Source organism: Lissotriton helveticus, chromosome 12, assembly GCF_964261635.1.
Source record: "Lissotriton helveticus chromosome 12, aLisHel1.1, whole genome shotgun sequence".
Classification (NCBI taxonomy): Eukaryota; Metazoa; Chordata; class Amphibia; order Caudata; family Salamandridae; genus Lissotriton; species Lissotriton helveticus.
The window spans coordinates 330,659,418-330,686,256 of NC_136073.1; positions in this window are offsets into that span (position 1 = coordinate 330,659,418).

Genomic DNA, 26,839 nt, shown 5'->3' on the forward strand with positions numbered 1-26,839 from the left:
ACTTTACCACTGCTAGCCTGCACTAAAGTACTTGTGGTCTCGCCATTAAACATTTCAAGATTGGCTTAAAGTTTTTGGCATGTTAAATTTTCTTCCACGTACATTGTAAAGAGGTCTGCTATATACTCAGGGGCTTGAAAATGAAATGCTACTAGTGGGCCTGCAGCACTGACTATGCTACCCACATAAACAACTCTTTCAGACATGTCTCGGGCCAGCCATTGCAGCCTGAATGCAATTCTAAACTGCACATTTGGCTTTGCAATATAACCCCCTTGCAAAGCCTTAAACTCCCCTTTTTATTGCATATAAATCAAGGTAGGCCCTAAGTAGCCAGGTGGGCAGGATGAATTGTAAATAAAGGTTGGACTTATACTTATAAGTTTTACATGTCCTGAGAGTGAAAAGCTCCTAAATTCGTTTCTCCACTTCTGTGAGGCTTACCTGTCCCAGAGGATAACATTGGGTTGCCTTATTACCTTTAATAAATGCTAAATTGTGATTGGGGACAGATAGGCTTTTCATGTTTGACATTTATGAAATTCTAATTAAAAACCTTCTTAAATGGTAAAGTTAGATTTTAAATTACAATTTTGAAAATCCCACTTTTAGAAAGCTCTTATGTAACAAGGCAACCCAATATTCCACCAGAGAGTTGGGTGAATCAATGTACAAACAAAAAGCATTAATGCAGGAATTATTTATACTCTAAAGAGCAGTTTGTTGGTCAAAAGATCCAACTGTGAACAAAAAGTATTAAACAAAAGGCTTACGGTTTCCACAAAATTATTTTTGTATTAAGATATTCAGTATGAAACACATCATGTTAAAAAAGTACAGCAAATAGCAAAAAGGTTAAAGAATTAACAAGGCAACACTGATGCCCCCCAAAATGATCACATCAACATTATTATTTATTTATTTATTTATTATGCAATTTATACCGCGTGAACTAAACCCGCAGGTATCAAGGAGCCTATCAAAAAAGATCAGAAATGCAGAGCACAACTACAAGTACGCGCGTACAAAGAGGTGGGTCTTCAGGGCAGATCTAAATGATTGTAAAGTGGAGAGAGACCTTAATTCAAGCGGGAGAGCGTTCCACCACTTTGGGGCCAAATTAGAAAAAGCTTTCCCACCCCATCTGGTTTTCCGAATACGCGGAACAGAGAGAAGGAGTCTGTTTGAAGAGCGAAGGTTCCTGCCAGGATTATGATGAGACAGAATGGATCCAATGCCAGTAGGGCTATTTTTAGCCAAAGCCTTATAGACCATACACATGGTTTTAAAAAGTATCCGGTCCTCAACAGGAAGCCAGTGGAGCTGCTTCCTGGCTGAGGTGGCAGAGGCACGTTGAGGTAGATCCAGAACAAATCTGGCTGCTGCATTCTGGACCACCTGCAAGCGCTGCAGCTGACTTTTATTCAGTCCCGCATACAGCGCATTGCAGTAGTCCAGATGGGAGCCCAGGAGAGCAACGGCAAGTTGCTTTCTTGCCTGCAAAGAGAGATAGTGCCTGATTTTCCTTAGTATGTGGATGATACCCCAACAGGTTGATACAGTCCTGTTGACCTGTTGGCACATACTAAGGGTGGGATCAATCATGACCCCAAGGTTTTTAGCTAAAAAAATAGGATCAGGACAGGCACCCAGTGAGTCCGGCCACCACTCAACTGACCAAATCTCTTCCTTTCCTCCAAACACCATCACCTCAGTCTTCTCCCCATTCAGTTTCAATGAGTTGTGAATCATCCACTGGCCGACTGCCTCCATACAAGATCTAAAATTGGAGGCAGTCGACATAACTGACTGGGAGAGAGAGACGAGGATCTGGGTGTCATCCGCATAGGAAACTACCTCCATCCCAAAAGATCTAATAAGTCTGGCAAGGGGGGTCACATAAATGTTAAAGAGGGTGGGGCTAAGCGCCGACCCCTGAGGGACCCCACATTGCACAGACAGGGATGGAGATAGGAATTTACCCAGCATCACCCTTTGCTCTCTATGATCGAGAAAAGAGGAAAGGAGCCCCAGGGCCGCCCCCTGAACCCCAATCTCCCCCAGTCGAGATGTTAGGACTGGGGGGGAAAGGGTATCGAAGGCAGCCGTGAGGTCTAAAAGGATTAGGAGGGAGGTCTGTCCCCCATCCACACACGTGCGGATAGAATCAAGCACTAAGGTGAGGGCAGACTCGGTGCTATGTTCCCTCCTAAACCCATGCTGGGAAGGATCCAGACAACCGGAACTCTCCACGAAGGCAGCAAGGTGTTTATTTAAATGAGCTTCTAACATCTTCGCGGGAGCCGGAAGCAGTGAGATGGGGCGAAAGTTTTTTAATACCCCAGGGTCAAGAGAAGGTTTCTTGAGCAGTGGTTTTACTACAGCATTTTTCCACTGCTGAGGAAAAATGCCCTCCCTCATCACCCTATTCATGATGTCAACCCGAGGGGGTAGGAGGGATTCTCTACACTGCTTAAGGATCTTTAAAGGACAGGCGTCTAGCGGAGAACCAGATTTAGTTTTATTGAGAAGAATCTCTAGGTCCTGTAGAGAAAGAGGAGGGAAGGATTCCAGACCTCCGGCCTGAGGTAGCTCTGCAGAAGCAGCGTCCGAAACAGCGGGAGCCGGGGGCTCAGCGGTAGATGATCTCTGCGACTCCAAAGCAATATAAATGTCCGATATTTTGGACTGAAAGAAGGAGGCTATACTATTGCAGAGCTCCTGAGATGCAATAACAGGGTCGGGGACCTGGAGAGATGTAAGAGAGTCCACAATCCCGAAGAGCTCTTTAGGAGATGAAAGTGAAGCTGTGAGGGCCGTAAAGTATTCTTGTTTGGTCCTGATCACTTCCAACTTATATCTTTTTAACAGGATCTTGTGGGCTTCCCTATCCCTTTGGTCCCAACTAGCATGCCATAGGCGCTCCTGTCTCCTTACTTCCTGTCTAAGAAGTCTTAGTGTTCAGAAAACCAGGGGGCTGAAGGTCTTTTCCTGGCTGAATAGCAAGACCGAGCAGGAGCCAGTTCATCCAGGGCCTCTCTGATGATCTTTTCATATTGTGATACCGCCGATGGAGCATCCATCTCCTGGGTTGAGGACAAACTAAGCGTCCACGGATCGAAAGAGTTTTCCCTGATGTTTTTAAGATTCCTACGTACTTCCATCGTACTCGGAACTTTTCTAATGGTGTCCTGGCTCGGATGGGTCAGATTAAAGGGAACGGCCAGGTGATCCGACCAAGACAGAGAGAAGGAATCCGTTACTGTCAACCTCTGATCATTAGAGAAAATCCCATCAAGCGTATGCCCCGCTCGGTGGGTAGGTCCTTTCACCAGTTGGGTGAGCCCACAAGCTGACATAGCTTCCAGCAGGGAGAGGGTGTCATGAGCCTCCAACAGTTCTAAGTGAAAATTGAAATCACCTAGAATAGTAAGATTTTCACGGCCAAAATAAGGTTCCAAAACATGAAACAGTTTCAGGCCAAAGTCTGCTCTGGGACCGGGAGGACGATAGACCAGAATCCCGTTAAATGCGGGATTAAAAGAGTCGGACAAGGAAAAATATAGCACTTGGACAACATCCTTGGGGTCAGAGACAGGCATGATGTGACATTGGAACCTGTCTTTATACAGGATAGCCAGCCCACCACCAACACGGCCTATTCTGTCCTGCCGTGCTAAGCAGTACCCATCAGGGACCGCTTCGACAAGATCTGGACCTGAGGAGTCTTTAGCCCATGTTTCAGTAACAAAGACCCATGAGGGTTTCTTCTCTAGTACGAGCTCCTTAAAAACAATGTTATTTTTAATAAGTGAGCGAGCGTTAATGAGAAAACAATTTTCGCTCGGCGCACTAGATCCCAACGGAGAGCAGGGCTCCCAAGGAGAGGAGGGAGAGGCTGGATTGAAACTCCCCGAGCCTACCTGAAAACAACCACATCCCATGGGTAGAAGGAGGTCTTCAGGGGTACTCTTATGAAAACATGTTGCAACTGGAGGTTTAAGACGCAGTGCATCCTGTAAGGAATATTTCAATAAGTGATGGCCTACCTTATCCTGACCTAGAGTCCAGCCACCCAGCCCGTCCTCAGCGTGGACGGGCGCAGACGGGCTGGACTCTGGCGTGACTGCGGCGATCACGCTGCGCGCACACGCTGCGCGCCATGAGCACTAGTAAATATGGGGCTATAGCCAGTCCACCTGACTGCTAGAGCGCAGAGCGTTTCCGCCTTTCCCTAACACCCACCCAAGATGGCGCCCACCGATTTCTGAACGCGAGGGTCCGACCCGCTAAGTAGCGGTGAATGTCACAATCTAAGTGCAGCAATGCGGCAATGCAGAGGGGGATTTTAAAAGCGAGGGAAAAGTGTGCATCAAAATTACAGCTAAACAAGAAGACAAAACGGGTAATATTAAAAACAATAGTATAGCGAGTACGAGCGCAATGTAGTAGTGGTGAGCAAGAAGGAATGCTCTTACCTCAGCACCTTAGGTAGTAGGAGCCCCAAGCTGCCTCTAGCCAGTCCACCTGACTGCTAGAGAGCAGAGCGTTTCCGCCTTTCCCTAACACCCACCCAAGATGGCGCCCACCGATTTCTGAACGCGAGGGTCCGACCCGCTAAGTAGCGGTGAATGTCACAATCTAAGTGCAGCAATGCGGCAATGCAGAGGGGGATTTTAAAAGCGAGGGAAAACTGTGCATCAAAATTACAGCTAAACAAGAAGACAAAACGGGTAATATTAAAAACAATAGTATAGCGAGTATGAGCGCAATGCAGTAGTGGTGAGCAAGAAGGAATGCTCTTACCTCAGCCCCTTAAGTAGTAGGAGCCCCAAGCTGCCTCTAGCCAGTCCACCTGACTGCTAGAGCGCAGAGCGTTTCCGCCTTTCCCTAACACCCACCCGAGATGGCGCCCACCGATTTCTGAACGCGAGGGTCCGACCCGCTAAGTAGCGGTGAATGTCACAATCTAAGTGCAGCAATGCGGCAATGCAGAGGGGGATTTTAAAAGCGAGGGAAAACTGTGCATCAAAATTACAGCTAAACAAGAAGACAAAACGGGTAATATTAAAAACAATAGTACAGCGAGTATGAGCGCAATGCAGTAGTGGTGAGCAAGAAGGAATGCTCTTACCTCAGCCCCTTAAGTAGTAGGAGCCCCAAGCTGCCTCTAGCCAGTCCACCTGACTGCTAGAGCGCAGAGCGTTTCCGCCTTTCCCTAACACCCACCCAAGATGGCGCCCACCGATTTCTGAACGCGAGGGTCCGACCCGCTAAGTAGCGGTGAATGTCACAATCTAAGTGCAGCAATGCGGCAATGCAGAGGGGGATTTTAAAAGCGAGGGAAAACTGTGCATCAAAATTACAGCTAAACAAGAAGACAAAACGGGTAATATTAAAAACAATAGTATAGCGAGTACGAGCGCAATGCAGTAGTGGTGAGCAAGAAGGAATGCTCTTACCTCAGCCCCTTAAGTAGTAGGAGCCCCAAGCTGCCTCTAGCCAGTCCACCTGACTGCTAGAGCGCAGAGCGTTTCCGCCTTTCCCTAACACCCACCCAAGATGGCGCCCACCGATTTCTGAACGCTAGGGTCCGACCCGCTAAGTAGCGGTGAATGTCACAATCTAAGTGCAGCAATGCGGCAATGCAGAGGGGGATTTTAAAAGCGAGGGAAAACTGTGCATCAAAATTACAGCTAAACAAGAAGACAAAACGGGTAATATTAAAAACAATAGTATAGCGAGTATGAGCGCAATGCAGTAGTGGTGAGCAAGAAGGAATGCTCTTACCTCAGCCCCTTAAGTAGTAGGAGCCCCAAGCTGCCTCTAGCCAGTCCACCTGACTGCTAGAGCGCAGAGCGTTTCCGCCTTTCCCTAACACCCACCCGAGATGGCGCCCACCGATTTCTGAACGCGAGGGTCCGACCCGCTAAGTCGCGGTGAATGTCACAATCTAAGTGCAGCAATGCGGCAATGCAGAGGGGGATTTTAAAAGCGAGGGAAAACTGTGCATCAAAATTACAGCTAAACAAGAAGACAAAACGGGTAATATTAAAAACAATAGTATAGCGAGTACGAGCGCAATGCAGTAGTGGTGAGCAAGAAGGAATGCTCTTACCTCAGCCCCTTAAGTAGTAGGAGCCCCAAGCTGCCTCTAGCCAGTCCACCTGACTGCTAGAGCGCAGAGCGTTTCCGCCTTTCCCTAACACCCACCCAAGATGGCGCCCACCGATTTCTGAACGCGAGGGTCCGACCCGCTAAGTAGCGGTGAATGTCACAATCTAAGTGCAGCAATGCGGCAATGCAGAGGGGGATTTTAAAAGCGAGGGAAAACTGTGCATCAAAATTACAGCTAAACAAGAAGACAAAACGGGTAATATTAAAAACAATAGTATAGCGAGTACGAGCGCAATGCAGTAGTGGTGAGCAAGAAGGAATGCTCTTACCTCAGCCCCTTAAGTAGTAGGAGCCCCAAGCTGCCTCTAGCCAGTCCACCTGACTGGCTAGAGGCATATTTATTCGACATTAGTCGAATAAATCCGGTCCAAGGGTCACTGGGAAGCATAATATCCTTTACATCATATATATGTTTAGAAATCCACAGTCCCATGAAGTTGTTCATTTGTTGAAACAATGTAATATTTTACATAACAATACGTCCACTGGTAAATATGAGCATTGTACCACAACTGTATGTTGACATATGCCATTATTTAAAGAAATTTGGTTCTGTTTTTTTAATTTCCCATGCTGTCCATCTGTTCAGCTGTTGGGCTATATTTTATGAAAGACAGCATGGAAAGACACTTTAAAAGAAGCATACTTGTCTGTATTTATCCAATTTTAAAAATAAATGCAGACAGAAAACACATTGTTTTCTCTCTGTATATATCTATACAAATCTGTAAAAACTGAAAACTGGGAGCCCTATTTATAAGCTACCCTAAAAAATCATTAGTGGTACCCATTTCATCAAAAATATATTTTGTGATAAAGGCACATCTGTAAGATAAAATTGAAAAACACTAAATGTGAAATTATTTAAAGCTGGAGAGGGAAGATTCTCAGAGAATCCTATTGGTGAAAAAAAGGGGACATACACTTACTAAGCAACAGACATGATGACGGCCTTTCCAGATTCCTTTGGTGTCTACGAGGCAGCAGCTCAATTTCCCCAGGGAAATATACCACATGCCATCTCAGACGCTGCATGCACGTGGATATCATGTGCAATGCTCTCACTCAATAGGAACTCTACTGTTGGTATTGTCAGTACCGAGACACTGTGACTCCAAATTTCAGTGCTACCATTTTTTAAACAACAATTCAACAAAGGTAAAGATTATCAGAGTGGTTTAGGACAATAGGATGAAAGTGTATTTTTCTCTAAAGTAATAAAAGACTAATTAGATGATGACAATTTTGAATCAGATGGAATGAAAAATGAAAACTATATATGAGAAAATAAAAAATTCAAAATGGTGGAAAGCTGGATTTGAACCTATTAGCATTGCACTTATATTTTGCCATTCAACCAATCAATCAATACATTTGTAAAGCGCACTACATACCCGTGAGGGTCTCAAGGCGCTGGGGGGGGCACCGCTACTGATCGAAGAGCTAGGTCTTGAGGAGTCTTCTGAAGGCCAGTAGGTCTTGGGTCTGCCGTAGGTTGGTGGGGAGGGTATTCCAGGTCTTGGCGGCGTGGTGGGAAAAAGATCTGCCACCGGCGGTCGTTCTTCGGATGCGGCAGACTGTGGCGAGGGCAAGGCCGGTGGAGTGGAGCTGGCGGGTGGGGGTGTAGAAGCTGAGTCGTCTGTTGAGGTATGCTGGGCCGGTGTTGTGGAGACCTTTGTGTGCGTGAATGAGGAGCTTGAAAGTTATCCTCTTGTTGATGGGGAGCCAGTGCAGGTCTCTCAGGTGGGGTGTGATGTGGCTGCAGCGGGGGATGTCATGGATCAGACGTGCCGAGGCGTTCTGGATGTGTTGCAGTCGTCTCAGGAGCTTGGCCAATGTTCCTGCATAGAGGGTGTTTCCGTAGTCCAGCCTGCTGGTAACGAGGCCCTGGGTGACTGTTCTTCTCGTTTCGGGGAGGATCCACTTGAAGATCCTGCGGACCATTCGGAGGGTGCTGAAGCAGGATGAGGAGACGGCGTTTACCTGCTTAGTCATGGAGAGGGTAGAGTCGAGGATGACCCCTAGGTTGCATGCGTGGTCGGTGGGTGTCGGGGTTGTTCCTAGTGTTGTCTGCCACCAGGAGCCGTCCCAGGCTGAAGGGGAGGAGCTGAGGATGAGGACCTCCGACTTGTCCGAGTTCAGCTTCAGTCGGCTGTTCCTCATCCATTCGGCGACAGCCTTCATTCCTTCATGGAGGTTGGCCTTGGCGGTGTGAGGGTCTTTGGTGAGGCAGAGGATCAGCTGGGTGTCGTCAGCATAGGAGATGATGTTGAGGTCCTGCTGTCGGGCGAACCGGGTGAGGGGTGCCTTGAACAGCGTCAGGCTGAGGGAGGAGCCCTGGGGTACACCACAGATGATTTCGGTGGCATTGTATCAGAAGAGAGGGATGCATGGAAACATAGACTTGAGCTATAGCAGATACTAATCAAGGGGTGAATATCTGTTGGGAAGTGAGGTCACTAAAACAGATCTAAGGAGTTTCCCCTATGGGAAATCCAAAATCAAAATGGTGGAGGTTTGGATTTGGACCCTACTATTGATGAGCTTGTACTTTACAGTAAGAAAATGGCCTCGAGCTACAGCAGATATAATGAAGGCTGTGAATATTTATTGAAGGGAAAAATAGCTAAACTGGATATAGAAAGCTCACCACTGTTGTCAGTAATCTGATTAACCTAAAAAGGCATGCAGTTCCTCATCAAATTTAAACCCATATTCAACTGTTTTTAACCTGAAAATCCAAACATGTTCAGCTTTTCGTAATATCTCCACCTCATCTATTTTGCTTGATAGCATAAATGGCTAGGAATCTTACATTTTCAATTTTCAATCTGCAGTCTGAGCTAGTATATGTACTGACATTGGGTATTTAGGATCCAGTTTTGTAAAGCCCTGGAGATGTTTCTTCAGTGTTCTTTAATTGCTCTTTTTTAGAGCCAACATACATCTTTTGGCACAAAACTTCACATTCAAGTTTGGGAAATCCTTTATGGGTTATTGATGTTGTTTCAATGCATCTAAAAAAATCTGATGTATTCAAAGTGCATGGACAACAAATGGAGTCAGAACATTTGTAAAAAACTTTTGCATCAATCAAGATCATTTTTATTTTGTATGGGACAATAGTTGTATGCATCACTGAGTCAAAGAGAGTTCAAAAAATCCAGCCTCTCTGGAAAGTTGTGGCTGTACTCTTTGTGATGTGTGTGGATATATCCTTGACCGACATCAAAAAATGCCAATGTTTCTGAAGATCTTGTAGCTCTGTTGACTCTCTCCCAAATAGTCCATTATACATCTAAACATCAACTCTGACTTTCTTTTTGTGTCTGTTTTTTAAAAATATAAAACTTTAGGTTGTGATTTTCAGAGAGGTCACTTTTTTGCAGCAGAGACTATATTTCATCATAGCCTCATTCCAGGAAAACCTTTTCACTTAGAACAACCTCTGTTGAAAAATCTATGTCAGAGCTACATAATCTTCTTGCTTGGGCGAACTCACCAAATGGAATGCTACTAATTTGGTACCCAGAATGATAAGAGGTAGCATGCAAAGTGATGGCAACCAAAGCTGGATTCTCATATAATTTGCTTTGAATCTTGTTTTCTGCATTTAGAAAATTAATTTTATAACCACTATATTCTAGGGACAAGTCAATATTTATATTGCTGTCATTCAGTTTTTTATGATAATTTCTCTATGAGGAAATGTGACCTTTCCAGATTAAAGAGATATCAATAATAAATCGCAGGAATAATAGTACTTGTTGTTTGTATGTAAGTAATTCATGTCTTTAAGCTTGTCCTTTCTCAAAATAACCCATGAAGAGGGATGCATATGAAGGAGCAAAACGTGATCCCATTGCAGTTCCTCTTATTTGGCAAAAGAGAGCATTTTCATAGAAAAATAAATTATTGGTTGGACAAATTCCGTTAATTCTAACAACATGTTACTGTGAAGTAACAGGTTTGCAGTAGGGGTGGGCGGGAAACTTTGTTCGTCTGGTAGAGTTTGTGGGGGGGAGTTTGGCAAAACTCTCTATTGCACACTCAGATGTGGTATAGTGTTATTCATTGTGTATACTCCCATATGTGTAGTGAGACCCCCTGCTCCCTATGAAACAAAGATTTGCAGGTGTCCCTCCTCCACCATATGAGCATGCAGTATCATTTGCTAAAGAACCTGGGGGTAAAAGAATCTCAATTGTTGAGTGAGCAGCTAGAGCATAGTGCATTCTGGACAAAGAGCAGAAGAACGCAGAGGTTGAGAGAGGGGCAGTAGAAAGCAAAAAGATAGAATCTCGCAGACAAAGAGTGAAGGGAATAGAGAAATGGGATGAAGAAAAGGAAGAGAGAGATAAGCAAGAGAAAGAGGGAATAAAACATGTGACAGAGCTCAAGAGAGTCACAAGAAGTGAGATGGATATGAACATAGGGAAAGGTGAGAGAGCGATTTTAATTGCATTAGACTGCAGAGAACTTTATCAAACGCACATCACATCGGCAGCAATAACTTCTCAACTCTGGGACGGAGAATCCAATATTTGAGATATTGCTTTTAGATTACATTTTTAGAAAAGCAGTATAAGGGGTTTTTCCATCCTCCATGCTCTTTATCTGTATCATTCAAGTGCAAAGAAACATGGTATTTAAAACAGTAGAAGATAAAATCTAGCCAGAGTCAGCAGTACCCAGCCATGGAGGTTCCAAGGTGCCGCTCACAGATCCTGAATGAGACACTTTTTATTTATTTTATCAATGAATCCAGCAGGATATTATGAAACATTGATGGCAATGATATGATCCGCCGCCATTAGGAGATAAACTTGGACCCAGCGGCATTACACCAGACGTGGAATACCGAAAAATCTCTTGGAGTTTTACAATAACTCTGTGGAATTCCACAGAGTTCCGCCAACCCCTAATTTGCAGTTCTCATACACAGTAAATGGTGTAAACATCTCAAACCAGTGTCAAGATCTTTGCAAGTGTATAAGGATCATACACCCAAGGTGGCTAATATCAAATCCTCCTCCCACAGAATATCATAAATAGATTTTTTAAATCTGCTGTATCGTTTTGTATAAGATGGTAAATACTTAACTACTTGTGCAATGTGAATGGCGATGAGTTAAGTTTGTTATCTGCCCTTGACTCATTCTCAGACACTGTGGGTTGACCAGGGGGGGTGTTGTGGGGTCTTATGTATTTTAGGAAGAAAGTAAATTACCAGTACCTTGGATTCCGTAACTTTCAAATATCTGAATTTCTCTTCTTCCAGAGTCCCTAAGTCTTGATATTTAAAGAGCATGTTATTAAATCCATCTTTGCTTGATTGTATATCTAGAAGAGATGCTTTTTGATGGAAACTTGTATCTCCCAATTTGTTAAAAGCCTCTCTATTACAACCTTCATAGTACTACCATTTGACAGCTGGCCTTATTATTATGCGTATATCTTCTGTCAAGAAAGAAAATGCTGTAATCTGTTCTCTTGTCAAACTTGAAAAGCTTTTTATCAAATGTAACATTATCCAAATCCTTTTTAATACAGTCATAAAATATATCACTATTGTCCTGATTTGACATTTTGGGGAAGAAGGTAGATTTATGTTTTAAACAATTGAGAGTTTTATGGTAGGTTTTTGTATCAATATCTGTTGCAAGATCTTGTTATGAAATAGTATGTATATCATCAGAAGAAACCACCATTTGAGTGTCAACTGAATGCTGCTTTGTAAATTATTAGGCTAAAGGATAATATGGGAAAAACTAAGATGAATAGTGGTAATAATTTGTGTGCTAAAGACAGTAATCCATCATGGGTGAAAAATAGCTACCAGCCCGAGGCTGCTCTCATAGAGCGATGTCTGAGTAATAGGGTAAAGATAGACATCAGTTGTCAAATAAGTACCACACAGGGAATGCCTGAAAGTGTTAAAGAGGGGGAGGGTGTCTATAAGCTGTTGAGCTGGAACATCGCAGGCCTTGCTGTGCAGGTACATGATCCTGAATGGCTGTTATTTGTGGAAGAGTACGACATTTTATGTTTCCAAGAAACATGGTCAGAGAGGGAAATCCACATTCAGGGTTTTAGAACATTCCATATCCCTGCAACCGTTACTGATCATGGCCGCAACAAGGGTGGTTTGTGTATTTACATCTCAGTAGAGGCTGGGGTATCAAATGTCAAGATTAAATATTGGTCCGAGTTTTATCAAATGTTGATCATGAAGCTAAGAGGGAATAAGGAAGTGGTCCTAGTTAACTTTTATAATAATGTCCCATTAAATCGAAAAGAGACAGTTATTGGGGAATTGGGTAGTGTTCTAAAAACCATAGAGGAGAATAGGGCAGAAGATATGCCTCTAATATGGGTAGGGGACTTTAATTGCTCTATCTGTGCCCATAGTGAACATGGCATTTGTGGCCTAGACGAAGATAATAAGGAAACATCCTCACATTTTATCCATAATAAGAATGGAGAGTTGTTTAATGACATACTTTATCAATTCGATCTGGGTTTTGCAAACAAGTTGGGTGTAAATCCCACACCTTTTCAGCCAACCTTCAATGGGAGAGGCTGTAACTCTATCATTGACTTTATTATACTGTCCAAGAGATATGCCTCTAGCGTTCTGGAGTGTAACACAGAAGTAATTTCAATGACCGATCACTACCCAATTAGCCTACAGCTCCTTGTCGTGAAAAATTATAAAAATAAGAAGAGGCAGGCTCCCTATGAGTTTAAGGTCCGACTTGCTGCAACAAATGGTTATTCCCTAAAATGGGATAGAGTTGAGTCTGAGGCCTTTCTGCGTAACTTAATTGGTAAAACCCAGTCTGAAATAGAAATATGCCTCACACAGGGGAGTGCAACTGAAGATATTTACTTTGCCTTCTTAAGGATATCAGAGGAGGCCTATAGACTCCTAAGGAGGGAAAATAGCAGGGGAAGATCTAATCTGAAGGGGTGGTTTGATAGAGACTGCTCCAGAGCCCATACACATCTTAAAAATACCCTGCATACCACACCAAAATGTAAGGAAGACATTAGACAGACGAGGATTGCTTATCGCCTTGCTCCTAAGAAGCGGAAAAGTCAGCTAAAGAAGGAAGTCTGGGAAGCTTTACATCAAGCATGCATAATGAAGGATAATAGTGTCTTTTGGAAAGCCGTAAATGCCCCTTTTTACCAAGACAAAGAGGTAGATATTATAGATGTGGCCATCACGGGAGAAAGGTGGGTGGAATTCTTAGGGGACCTTTATAAATCAAAGGGAGTAGTTTCTGATACACAATTAGAAAGCGAGCAGGGAGACTTGCCCTTAATTTGAATATTACCCAAGAGGAGGTGATACGGGCCATTAGGGAGAGCGCGGCAGGTAAAGCCCAAGCCCAGACGGGATCCCAGTGGATGTATATAGATCGAACATAGACCTGTGGGCCCCGTTGTTAACGATGGTATTAAATAGCACCTGCAATTTTAAACTTATTCCTACCTGGTCAGATGCGATAGTTGTACCTGTCTTTAAGAAGGGAAATAAGAATGACCCTAGCTGCTATCGGCCTATTTCTCTCCTGGACGCCCTAATGAAAATTGTGGGGAGAATAATTTTAAATAGACTTCAAATTTGGGCTGTCGAGGAGGGTTTCTTAACAAAACTACAATATGGCTTTCTGTCAGGTATGGGAACCATAGAACAGGGACTGAACCTGGCCTTAATTATAGATAAATACACAAAGGCAAAAAGGGGGAAACATTTTCTTACTTTTGTAGATTTGAGTTCAGCGTTTGACTGTGTTAATCACAACATGCTATGGGTTATTTTAGAAAATCTCAAGGTGGATCCAGTTCTATTATCGTTTATGATAAGGAAATGTATAAGAATGCAGGGGCGAGGGTGCGAATTGGGAAGATGGGGTGTGCTCGGCCAAATTCCCTATCGAAAAGGGTGTCAGACAGGGGTGTATACTGGCCCCTTTTCTTTTCATGCTTTATATAAATAGTTTGGGCCAACACCTCAGTAGAGATCAAAATGACTACCCGAATATAGGGGACTGCCCGTTCCTCTTCTATTATACGCTGATGATGCAGTGATTATGTCAAGAACACAACGGGGCCTCCAAACGGCAGTGAGCAGCTTTGTCATTTATATGAAAGAGAGGGCCTTAAGAGTGGATATATCTAAGACATTCACCATGGGTTGTGGTAAGAATAGAGGCACACCATGTAACATCTTCATTGAAAATGGAAAAATAGAAAATACTGACACCTTTTGTACCTTCGATAAGAGAGGCACATGGAAATTGGCGATTAAGGCCAGAAAGCTGATTCTTCCTAGAGCTTTGGGGGCAGTTTTACATTTTGCTAAAAAGAATGGAAAAAGACCTGTGAAAGAGCTGCTGGAAGTCTACAAGATAAAATGTGTTTCCACCGGGGTATATGGGGCAGGGCTATGAGGCGTTGAAGGGTCAGATATAATACAAACTTGTGAAAATGGCTTTACTCGTTTTCTTTTAGGCGTCCCTACCTCCTCCGCTACCTATAGCTGCCAACAGCAATTAGGTATCCCTTATATATTAGATACCATCAAGATAGCCCCGTTGTTACTGTGGCACAAGGTATGGGTAATGGACGAAACAGGTTTTAATAGGGATGTAATTCAGGATTGCCTTAAATTAGACGGGGCCAAAGAAATGGTATGGTTTAATTACATAAAAGGGTTAACTAACGCCATTGGCCATCCCGAATATTTTACTGACCCCAGTAGTCTGGAAGATATTTCCAGGAAAGACCTGAAGGATCGCTGCCTGAACATTTTGATGAGCAAAGATGGGATAAAGAGAGAGAAAAACAAACAGTAATGGCACACCAATTGGTCTTGAGTGGTGAGGGCACTCAACAATATCATTTGATGGTACCGAGCAGCTTTACCCGTATGATATTGGCCCGTTTCCGACTTGGCTCCTTTTTTAGAATGGTTTTTATTCCCAGTGGCAAATGTTTGGTCAGCTGATACACTCGTATGCCCTTGTGATGATGTATCATTACAATCAACCTTGCACTGCCATTTATTCTGTAAATTCTTTACGGTACCCAGAAAAAAATATCTTAGACTGATTCTCAGAAATCTGGAATATCAGATACTGTAGGGCAGCATTTCTAAGATTACAGATGCTAGAAACACCAGTGACAATTCTGGCTGTATCAATGTACTTAAAAGCGATAATTAGGTCCCGGTCAACAATGTAAGGTAATTTCTATTCAAGAGCTTGATCCTTCCGCTCTATTTGACTGTGAGGTTTACTTTTATCAATATCTACTGTTAAGATCTGTATTATTATTATATTACATTTTATACATTTTAGATCACGTTTTTTTTAAATAGATTTTGGATTATTGCAAATGAACTATGATCTCTTCGATGAAATGCCTTTTTGTAATTTTATGAGTAGCCGTCAACCCTCTTATACATTTATTTTGTATTTGGCCCTTTTTATATGACGATATGTTTGACTATGCCTATGTATGTATTTATACACCCTTTTTCTGTTCTTGTGCTTTTATGATTTCTCATGTAATGAAATCGAATAAAGTTTTTACTACTACTACTACTATTAGGTGACCTTTTGTGTTGAATTATCAGAAGGATGAATAGGGGTTGTATCAAATAATGTTGTAAGTTTAAACAGTCCTATGAGTCTTAACAAATCAAGTTCAATTTTAAACAAATTAATATGTTTTGCAGGTACAAAGTTCCACCTCTATTTTAACAAATCAAGTTCAACTTCCATTAATGTACATTTTGACAAATTGTATACGGTTGTTAATTCTTTTTCTGTTTCATTATCTTCTGTGATCTCATTTTCATTTTGCACTGTCTTCTCCTTTCTTAGTTGAAGTGCCTCCTTGTTTCCTTTTCATTCTTCTCTGTTGGTTTTCTGTCAATCTTTCACTGGTGCCTAACTTCTGTTCATAGTTTTTATTCTTCTGACTTCTTTTAAAAACAGAGGGTTTGGGGGTAGGAGAGGTTTTACTTGTAGAAGATTCATTGTCGCTTCCTAAATTACTGAGTAAAGGACTTGATGTATATATTTTAACATTCCCATAAGGCAGAGTTAATTTAGCATATTCTGAATTATCATATTTCTTGACATAGGAATAAATCTTACCAGATTGATAGTCCCCAGCATCTCTATCCAAATGAGATCATTATTCAGCTTGCAGTTCTTATTGGAATGTATCCAATATCTTTTCTAAGATCTTATAATTTTTCTTCATCAAAGTCTTATAATTTAATTCCTCAATTTCCTGTTTAGGAGTGATCATTTCCTACTGAAGATTCTTTATTAAGCTCTCAGTCTGATCAATAAGCATTCAAATTAAATCAAAGAAGGTATCTTGATGTTTATCAAACCACGATTCACCTATTTCTTCTGATGTATCTTTGCTGAGGGGTCGAGGTTCATACAAAGACATCTTGAGATACATTTTATTTTTATCCAGGTATTGTTTAAGCACTGCAGCCTTTTAAGGTTTTAGAAAAAGTTGTTTGAGACTTTTACTCTTCTTATTCCCATCTATTCTAATGTTAGAATTATCTGTTATTCTGAATGAAATGTCCACCAATAGTTCTCATTTGGCAATATATTTTGACATTGTGTCAATTTTATCAATCTTAGTTATGCAGGTTCATGGGGTTTCACACACGGTTGAAGTGCAAAGCGGGATGGGAACCCTCCACGGACCATCTGCTAACAACTCAGTAAAAATAAGACCCCTTCCAAGTCTTGCAACTGTTGGATAGTTTTAGACAGAAATCAAAAGTTTTATAGTCAGGAGACGTAAAGCTACAAAGTTTTAAATATTTTATTTTATTAGCAATTTTAATAAGCTCTAGGAACAAGCCAACACGTTTTTCACAACTTTAAAAGTGATATGTAACTTCTTTAAGGCTTGTTGTTTAAAAAAAGATGTTAACATGAATTACATAATCATATGAGAATGAACCAAAAACAATAAAAAAGTTTAGTCGAAAAATGACATTATAAGTCACTAGGGATCATTGTCCCCACTGGTGACATCACGTTTGTAACAAATCAGGCATAGTCATGGAATAAAGAAAAGATTTGAGACCTGCCTAGCCTTTTTTGAGTCACTAATCACTACATCGACACCTACATTTCCTCAATCTATACAAAGGGCTCTTAACTTGCACTTCCCATCACAGCTTTGGAAAAAGAGCTTAGATAAAGATCCTCCTTGAGGGTGCCCGTCAGGCATTACAGCGCCGGCCCGTCAAGAAGCAAGCCTGATGATGAAGCATGACACCGCAAAGGTGTGTGGGATCCCCATTTCCAAAAAATAACTACTTCCCTGTAGTGGCTCCTCTTCTCTGACCTACTCCACTTTGTCCTTTGAACCCTTTAGAAAAAGCATACCTTTTTCTTTTGACAATTAACAGTGGAGCATGTATGCTAGACCTGTATGTGCTCTAGGTCCCCAATTTGTTGTGATGCATGAATAAACATAGACACAGCCAAATTCTCAGAATAAATGCAACCCATCCTGTTTTCTATCTTCATTAAAACATTCGGAAACAATAAATTCATGAATACCTATTGATTCCATATAGACACTGTGGTAGCTGTGGAGAGCAGCTTTCAGGCTAAGTCTTGAAGGAATGTAAAGCATCTTGTTTTACCAGTCTATAATCTTGTGAATGACCCAATGAAAGGAGAAACACACCAGGTATATAGATAAAATATAAGTATTTAATCTAAACACATCCCTCTAGTCTCTTTATAAGGCTAGAAGCAAAAGTACACAGTAAACCTATTTAGCACATAGTAAATTAGCACAATATATGATTAGCCCTATGGGCGTCACAAACCATATACTAAGTAAGTGGTATAACAAACAAAACAGACATAGAGACATGGCCTAGGGCCTCTAGAACCGCTGGAGCAACCAGGAACCACCCACGGTAGTGACGCAGGAGACCCATGTGGGACGCGTGCAGTGTCTAAACACAGCCGCAAATCACTATTAACTTCTATGGAGAAAGTTGCGATTAGATTTTTAAAGGTTAGGGACACTTAGGAGTGGACTAGGAGCAAACCCTTTGAGAACTAGACAGTTTGAGAGTCAAGACCCACGGGAGCATCGAAGTACTCGTGTTACCTCACCCAGGAAAGCCGGGTGCATAGGTATCTTTTCGTGTCGGGTTTCATCGTCGTTTCCTATGGCGAGCTGCGAAGAAGTGCTGCAGGCGACCAAGTGGAAAGTGTCCGGATGGATCCAAGGGTGGATCGGAGATCTGAAGAACCTGAAAGCAGAGGGGACAGAGTCTGGGTCACATGCCAGTGACCAGGAAGGCGATGAACAGATGCCCACCGATGTTGGGTAATTTCAGGTGCAGAAGGTGAAGCTTGAATCTTCAGCCACGAGGACCAGGAGGTGTCGATGACAACCAAGAGCTGGATTCGAGCTGTCCCACATCAGATGTCAAGTGCTGCGGTGTTGGTATCTGGATTTGACCCAACAAGCCTTGGAAACAGCAACCCACAAAGAATGCAAAGATCGGCTTTGGAGCAAACCAGCAAGGTCTGAGGGACTCGCCCTTAGGAGGCGAGTCAGGGCACGTCTGGAGCAATCAGGAAAGCCCAGGAAACAAAAGAATTACCTTTGTGCTGACCCACCAGTTGATGGACCAGGGATTGCAAAAGGGGCCATAAGCAGAAATGCTATAAGCGGGCCCACGGAACGCTCGTGGAGTGTAGGCCCACAATCTTTGGTACAGATTGTGCTCAGGGCCTGGACTATAAGGAGCCCAATGCACAACGTTATGAAATTTCAGGAAGTAGATGCACTTGCAAATGTGCATGGTGTCCAGGAGTTCCAGTCCCACGTCTCTCGTGATGGCTGCAGGTCTGAGCTTTGCTGTGATCTCGTGTCGGCCTCAGAGAAGTCTAGAAGTCTGTGTCCTGTGTCACAAAATGTTCGGGTTTCCGGAGGTAGCCTTGGAAATGCAGACCAGCATGATACTTTGTTGGTGCCTGTTTGAACAGGGGAGTCACTCCTTGACCCCAAGGGAGATTCTTCTGTCTTCTAGTTGAAATAGAATATCAAAGTTCCAGGATATATGTTGCAGAGTTTCGTCCAGGTATAATCTAAAGTCCTATACTTATACTAAGTTTAGGGGTTGGACTTACTCTAGGGTCCCGCCGATGGGAGGACCCGGGGTGGGGGTGTTTACACCCCTTCCCCTTTGTCCAGTTTCATGCAAGAGCAGGGGCTAAGTGCCCATGCAAACGGTTTGAACTGGGGTATGCACTGGACACCAAGTGTGCCCCCATCACTGACTGAAAAGCATCCACTGAATGCACCCACCCAGCCCCAATACACTAAAGCCTGTCTGGGGAGGTGGTTAAACTTCCCTGTGATAGGAAACCTATTGTCCAGGCCTCCCCTGCTGAAGTTTGTCCAGCAGCAGGAGGTCAGACTTGTGTCTGTGGCTGCAGCATCCATTTTGTGATGCTGGGGCTCTTTTAAACTATTACCGGTCAGGTAAGTGTGTACATGCTCTTCTCCCTCTAGAAGGGTGGAATTCTACCCCAGCTGCCAGGACTGGTGGGGGGGTAGGATTCCAAAGTGTTTGACACCAAACACGACATGTTTTGATGCAGCCATTCCAAAGTTGGCATTTACCGCGAGGTTATAATGCACTTAAGAGTATATGGTGTGGCTGTATCACAGAACAGCCTCAGAGAGTAGATTCCGAAAGCTGCAGAGGGGCTCAGCTCATGCTTGGGCACCCTCTCACACAAAACCAAGCACTCTGCCTTCAGGAATGATAAGGCCTGCCATAGGAGTGACTTATAGGTTTATACGTGTCTATCATTAGAGGCAGATATAGGTAACCTATATCTTAGTAAGGGATGCAAGCACCACCTTACCCAGGCAGCAGTAGCAGACCTGTGGTACCATTTTGGAAGGCTTCCCAGGGGTGGCATAATACATGCTTCAGCCCCTGGTAGGCCTCTGGGGTACCTATGCCCTTGGTACCTAAGGTACCATATACTAGGGACTCACAAGTATAACCCAGTAACCAATCTGGAGTGTACATAAAGTACATGCAATCAATTTAGAGAGGAAGCAGCTAGGCTGGGGTCCTGGTTAGCAGGGCCCCAGCCAGCCTAAAGTAGAAAAACAGTGAAACACCAGCAAAAAGTGGGGGTAACCATAGTAAGCAGATACTACTCTCCTACAGTTACTCTCCAACTGAATATATGTATTATAAAACATGAAACTTAAATTTATCATATAGCATGCCTTTCTCATTGGCAGACCTCAAATATGAAAGTGCTTCCAAGGAAAAACAACATGAATTCTAAAACTAGACTATTAGTATGAAAGCAGCATTTTCTACATATGGTTATGGTATATATCAATAATAAAATCTTTCCTAATCATTTTAATGTAATACCATTCCTCTCATATGCAAATAAAGTTAAATTCAAGGCTACAGAATATTCTGTGGCCATTATAATTAAACACTAGACAACGGCTACAGATAAAAACCCTTAAAAACTTTGGGAGGATGATTTATCCATGATCTTGTAAGAGGTAATCAATGGCCACAATTCATTTTTCCTCTCAACAGTAACAAACTTCAAAACATTTTTCTTATCAAACAATGTCATTTGCACAAAATGTAGCAATATTCTTGTAATTCAATTACTTCAGTAATAACATTTCAGCACTAGAAATCAAAAATTAGGGAATCTTAATTTCACATGATGTGTTAAATTAAGTTAGCAAAAATCTGTATTTAAAAGTGCATTTAAGTTTATAAATTTCTCTTGAAAATCAGTAGGGATAACTATCTCTTTGAAAAAATATTTTGTGATAAAGGCCAATTCTGTATGATAAAATTTAAAATAGTAAAATGCAAAAACAATTTATAGCCAAAGAGGGAAGGTGAGTATTCTCAGGGAATCCTTTATGGCAAAAAATGGGGACATACATTTGCTGTTCTAGTCGCATAATAATGGCCTTTCCGGATTCCTGTGACATCTAAGAGGCAGATGTTCAATTTCCCCAGGGAAATATACCACCGCCATCTTAGACACTGCCTGCACATGGAGTTCGCATATGACAATTACACAAATGTAAAAATATTTAATAAAACAACAAGCCCCGAAGAAGCGACATATGACTTTGATAGTTACAAAACGCGGGATGGCTTGGTCCTAGAGTTCATCATTAAAATTCCTAATAAAAAAAATTCTGTCTACAATTATTTTAAATAATCAACATTTAGCAATGAATGCCAGAATGTATTTAAATAATGGCCATTTATTACCTCTAATATATCTTCCCTTTGTCATCTCTTAAGTTTCTGTTATGTTCACAACATTTTCCGAACCTTTGCCAACCATGTACCACAATGAGAAAGAAGGAGGTATGGCACCGCAGCACCCTCTGCAATTAGTAATCAAGTAACCACAAATAGGTGTAATGACAGGCAGTATAAAGCCAATTTTGTTCCTTACCAAGGGCAACTCGTAATCATTCCTAGATTGGGCTCCAAGGAAATAACTATTCTAATCCAAAAAGCGAAAATTAAATTGGACTATGAGGCCCCATCCACTACTTGTGGCATGCTTCCTCATCCAAGACCTCATCCTACCCTGGTGAGATGGTACTATCAGGGCAGACGTTGCCAACCCCTTTTAGATTGAGGTCCTCTTTTCCTAATCTTGTTGCCCAAACATATATCATGATTTCTAGGTGGTCTACAAATATTGATGTTATTTTTATTGGCTCTATATGTCATGTTATAAGTTATTGTTAATTTTTAATAATTGTGTTTACCTCCTTAAGGCATGCAGAGGTATTTTCAACTTAAGACACTAATCAGATTATAAATAACCATAAGCAAACATATTTTGTTTGTCTGCTCTTCAGTCATGTCAGGGTTTATGTTCACAAATGCAATATACTTTTATTTTCCTCTCTTCTATAAATTCCCCACTAATTGGAATGCCACTCTGCCTTCTCCTATACAGATGTGGGTCAGTTCACTAAAATAGCTTCAGCTTTTATTGTACGTTTACAGCCAAAATGACTTTCTTTGTGCCAGGAGTTTTCAAAGGAATTCCTGATTATATTAATTGCTGCAGATTGCTCTGCCATGGAAGCTGTAAAATCCACAGTGTTAGATCCCACTTATGTTTGAGCACCAACAAATGTATGTTTGTGGGCATTCCCAACCTTGCAAACTTGCAAATATCAAAAAAGTTTTTCCGAAATGTTAGCATGGGGGACTTCATTCCTCTTGTGCCGATTTTTGCAATATGTAGAATCCAACACTGTGGGATTAGGAGCCCACTGGAGTTGTCACATGACATTACAGTATTGTGCACTCCGCTTGCTGCTGCTTTTCATTGGTGAGCTCCGGGTTCGGGATTGCCAATATCGGCAGATATCCCTTTTTAACCCAGCCATCCACAGCTCTGGAGCCCACCGCTGCACTTGTGCAGCAGTCCTGCAGCTGCCGAATATCGTTTTTAGTAGTTTCTACTCACTACTTACCTTCCGTGTGTCCACCGAAAACCGACCATCGTTCTACAGGATTGGCCGCTTGTGGAGCCCACCTGATTCATCGTCTCATCTGACTGCCGCGACATCCACCTGGGGTTCCAGTCCCTGCTCTGGCTCGCAGGTTCTGCGACCTAGTTTAGCTGTTCACCGAGTGTCAAGGTCCCTGCGGTGACTGTTACCTCTTCCACTGTGCCCTCGGCCGCTGGCCTTGGAGGAATCTGAAACCCTGGTGAGTGATCCTTCCTGCCCCAGGCCGCTCAGCCGTGTTGATTTCCTGCCGAGGGTTGATCTCTCCTCCATGAAGCGAGTCGCAGGGTGGTGGATTGACCCGTGGCTTTGGCCTCGCTACAGTGCTTGCTCGGACGCTGCCTCTCAGTGGGTGACCCCGCTGAGGGGAGGCCTTCCTTCCTCCCATCCCTTCCTTGCGCAGTGATCCTCTACCACCACGCTGTTTCTATGCCAATGAGCTGCGAGGAGCGGCTCATTGGCATAGAATATATTGCAGGGTGCTGGCCCCTCACTGCCTTGATCGGCCGCTCTTACCTTCCTGCCTGGACTTATGCAGCTTAACCTGAGGCGAGACAATGGGAAAACAGCTGGGACTCCTGTGGCGATTTCCAAGCTCTTGCTCTTGTTCTTTGTTCCCCCTCCCATCACCACCTCTCTTCCGACCTGTGAGGGGTGTTGGCTCACCCGCAGCTGCCTTGACCCTTGCTCTGTGATCATAGGTTCCTTGTGCCTCATTGTTGTTTTTCCCTGCCTGAAATGCGGTTTCTTTTTCACCTCCACGAATTCTGTTGTTTACTTTTTTGCCCCCCTCCATTTTGCGAGGTCACTATATTCTTAATCCTGTCAATTCGCAAGATGGTGACTCAATCTCCTCTACTCGACATGGAAATAAAAACAAACAAAGGACCCTACTAACTTTTTTGTTTTCCTCTGCAGAAATTGAGGTAGGACTGCCGTACCTATACTGGATTTTGAACTACCTTGGTTTGATTCTAGGCCCTCCCTAACCTTACTTGGATTAAAAAAAATCTTGATGTTTCCTAACATTTAGTCACTACTATTTTGTTTACCTGACCTCCATTTTATTTTTCCACTACTATCCTATTTGATTATTTGTTTAACATCAATAATAATGAGGCTCTAGCGCCATCTTCTGGACCTTTTTCATATCTCTACCAGACAAATAATAATTAACCAGGTCTATGTTTTTTAACTTTTATTGAACTGGTCCCCTGATTCATTCATTATACTAACATAAATTGTGTGCATCTTGTTGACCTTCTTTTTGTATGCTGTTATTCTCTAGCCTGCCTGAGTTTAATACTGCCTGGGCACCAACCTCTGCTTCTCTTTGCTCTCTTTTTTACAACCTTCCAATTCTTAATATCCACCCGCCCCCCCCTTACATTGCCAAATATTTCTCATTACCCCCTCCAACCCGCCAATCCGCATTATTCCTACCCCCCCCCCAGATTTACCGCTGGGACTCCCAACAACGAACTCCTCCTCCCTTCCCACACCCTCGCCCTCCGTGATCTTATCCAAACCTCCTTCTTCTAAACTGCTCCCCCCCTCTCTTTGACAACTCCCTTACTCTCCCCCAGTCAAATTTCACCATGATGTCCAACCTCAATACCACCCACAAACCATGCCCCTTTCATGCCCTAACTGACAAACACCCCACCCTCACCAAACATGAACCCAACTCTTGGACCATTCCATACCCTCCCAGCCTTACAAAAAATGCCAAAAAGAACTTTAAACATACATTTCTAATCCAACATCCTGAAACCCTAATTGAAGACAACTACCACAGCCCCACATCCCCATTCAAATGAACTATATTTTCTACACCAAACGCCCCTCCAAATGGAGGAGCACCTTTTTACAACACCTCACAATATCTAGTGCAATTAAAATCCCCCATGGTTACAAACTTGCCACTTCTCCTACCTCTCTTTTCCCTGGTGAAATAACCATTTCAGTCTACAAAACTGGAAACATCCCGATTCAAGCCTCAGAGCAGCACCTCCCAATTTTTGAACTCCTCTTCAGCACTCTTTCTGACCAACTGTCACTACCTACTCCTCCCCAACACCCTCTCAGTCCCAAAACCCCTCCAGACTCCCCACAGCCACCCCAACTCCTAACCCTCCCCCTCTCCCTAACGACAATCCCCATACAACAACTCCTACTTTGTCACCCTCACCTGAACTCTTCCCTGTCACAATCCTTTCCCCCTCCCATCACCAACCCCCTCCCACACACCCTCCCAACTCTCCTCCGCCTCCCAGAGACAAACTCCACACCCCATGACACTCCTACCTGTAGTGACACATTCCTCTCCTTAACTCCTATACTACCCCCTACTCCTCTATTACACTCCTCCAAACCCCCATGTCCCCTTATGACCGCCCACATCCAACACCCTATCACCCCCCTAGTACCTCTCCTCCCCCTCTAAACTGTCCCATAATGACCATAACCCCTCGTTTCCCTGCCCCTTCCTCCACAAAGTTCACTTCCACCCATTACATCGTCACCACATCCCCTCGCGCCTCTCACATTCTCCTCCCACCTCTTCCCCTTTCCGCCCCACTCCCCACCAGACCATCACACATCACACCCATCCCTCTCCCCAACACTGGCCCACTCACCCCTCCCCACCCCTGGCCTTCCCGAACGCCTCCTTCAAACACAGAACCACCCACATTATCCCCCTGACGAGCCACCCATTCCAAGCTACCAACCTGCTCTCCCTAGCCACCTCATCTCTAACTCCTCCTCCACCCCAGCCACTTCCACTTCCCCCCTCTCCAACCTCAGCCAGACACTTTTCAACTTGGACAACAATCTCTCTACCCTGGCTACTGAATTTACCCTACTCAGAAAAGATTTCAATCGGTTCAAATCCTACAAACCCATAGCGCGCCCCTCTTGGCCCTCTGTCCCATGGGCTAGCACTCAAAAACACCCATATCCCAAGCATTTGCTAACAACGCCTCTCCTCCCCCGCTCCCACAGACCCCTTCGAACCTCAAATACCTACTCCGCCCACGACCTCTCTGTCCTCTGCAAAGCATACCTTAATAATCCCCCACCTAAAGATCCTTCCCCCTCTCACTCCAATATTCCTGTTATCTTGGGGACTAGCAGAATCCCCAAGTCTCCTAGCTCCCCTAGACCCCCCCTCAGGCCACCAGCATTCAACTTCTCCCCGCCCCTAACACCAACCCCAAACCCCTTACCTGCATGCTCGTGAACTGCCGCTCGGCTGTCCGACATGCGACCGAAATCTCAGAAACCATTCTTAACGAAGATACCAACATCGCCTTCCTCACTGAAACCTGGTTCAAAGACCAATCTACACCCATTCTTGACCTTCTAGCCCTCCCTGGCTACTCTATTCTCAGAAAAGACAGACCTAAAAAAATAGGGGGAGGTCTAGCAATCATTTTCAAAGAAGGACTACAACTCTCCCCACTGACTAACACTGACTACACAACCTTTGAATACTTAGGAGCTGAACTTAAAATGAAAAGGTCCCCCCAATACGATTTCATAAAATCTACCACCCTCCTGGTGAATCCCTTCCCTTTGCCGAAGAACTAACGGACCTTCTAACTAAATTGCTACTTTCCAACACCAAAAATCTCTTCCTAGATCCTAACCTGCACTGGAATCAACCTTCTTAATAACCTTCTTGAGATTAGCGACCTCAAGCAACTTTGCCACTCCCCTAAACACGCCAAAGGAGCTATTCTAGACGCCATCATCTCCAAACCTTGTCTGGCATCCTTATCCAACATTATCCCTATCGACTGGTCAGACCACCTTCTCATTCTGTACACTATCTCCACCCAGCCCCTCCCGCCCCTATAATAAACAATAAAACTACAATTGTGACCAGAAATCTTAAGCAAATCCCCCCAGCGCACTGGAACATAAACTCCAATCCCAATCTCATCCCCCCCTCTTCAAATGCAAATGAACTCACTGAGCACTTTAACAAAACTGTCTCTGAGGTTTTAGACCAACTTGC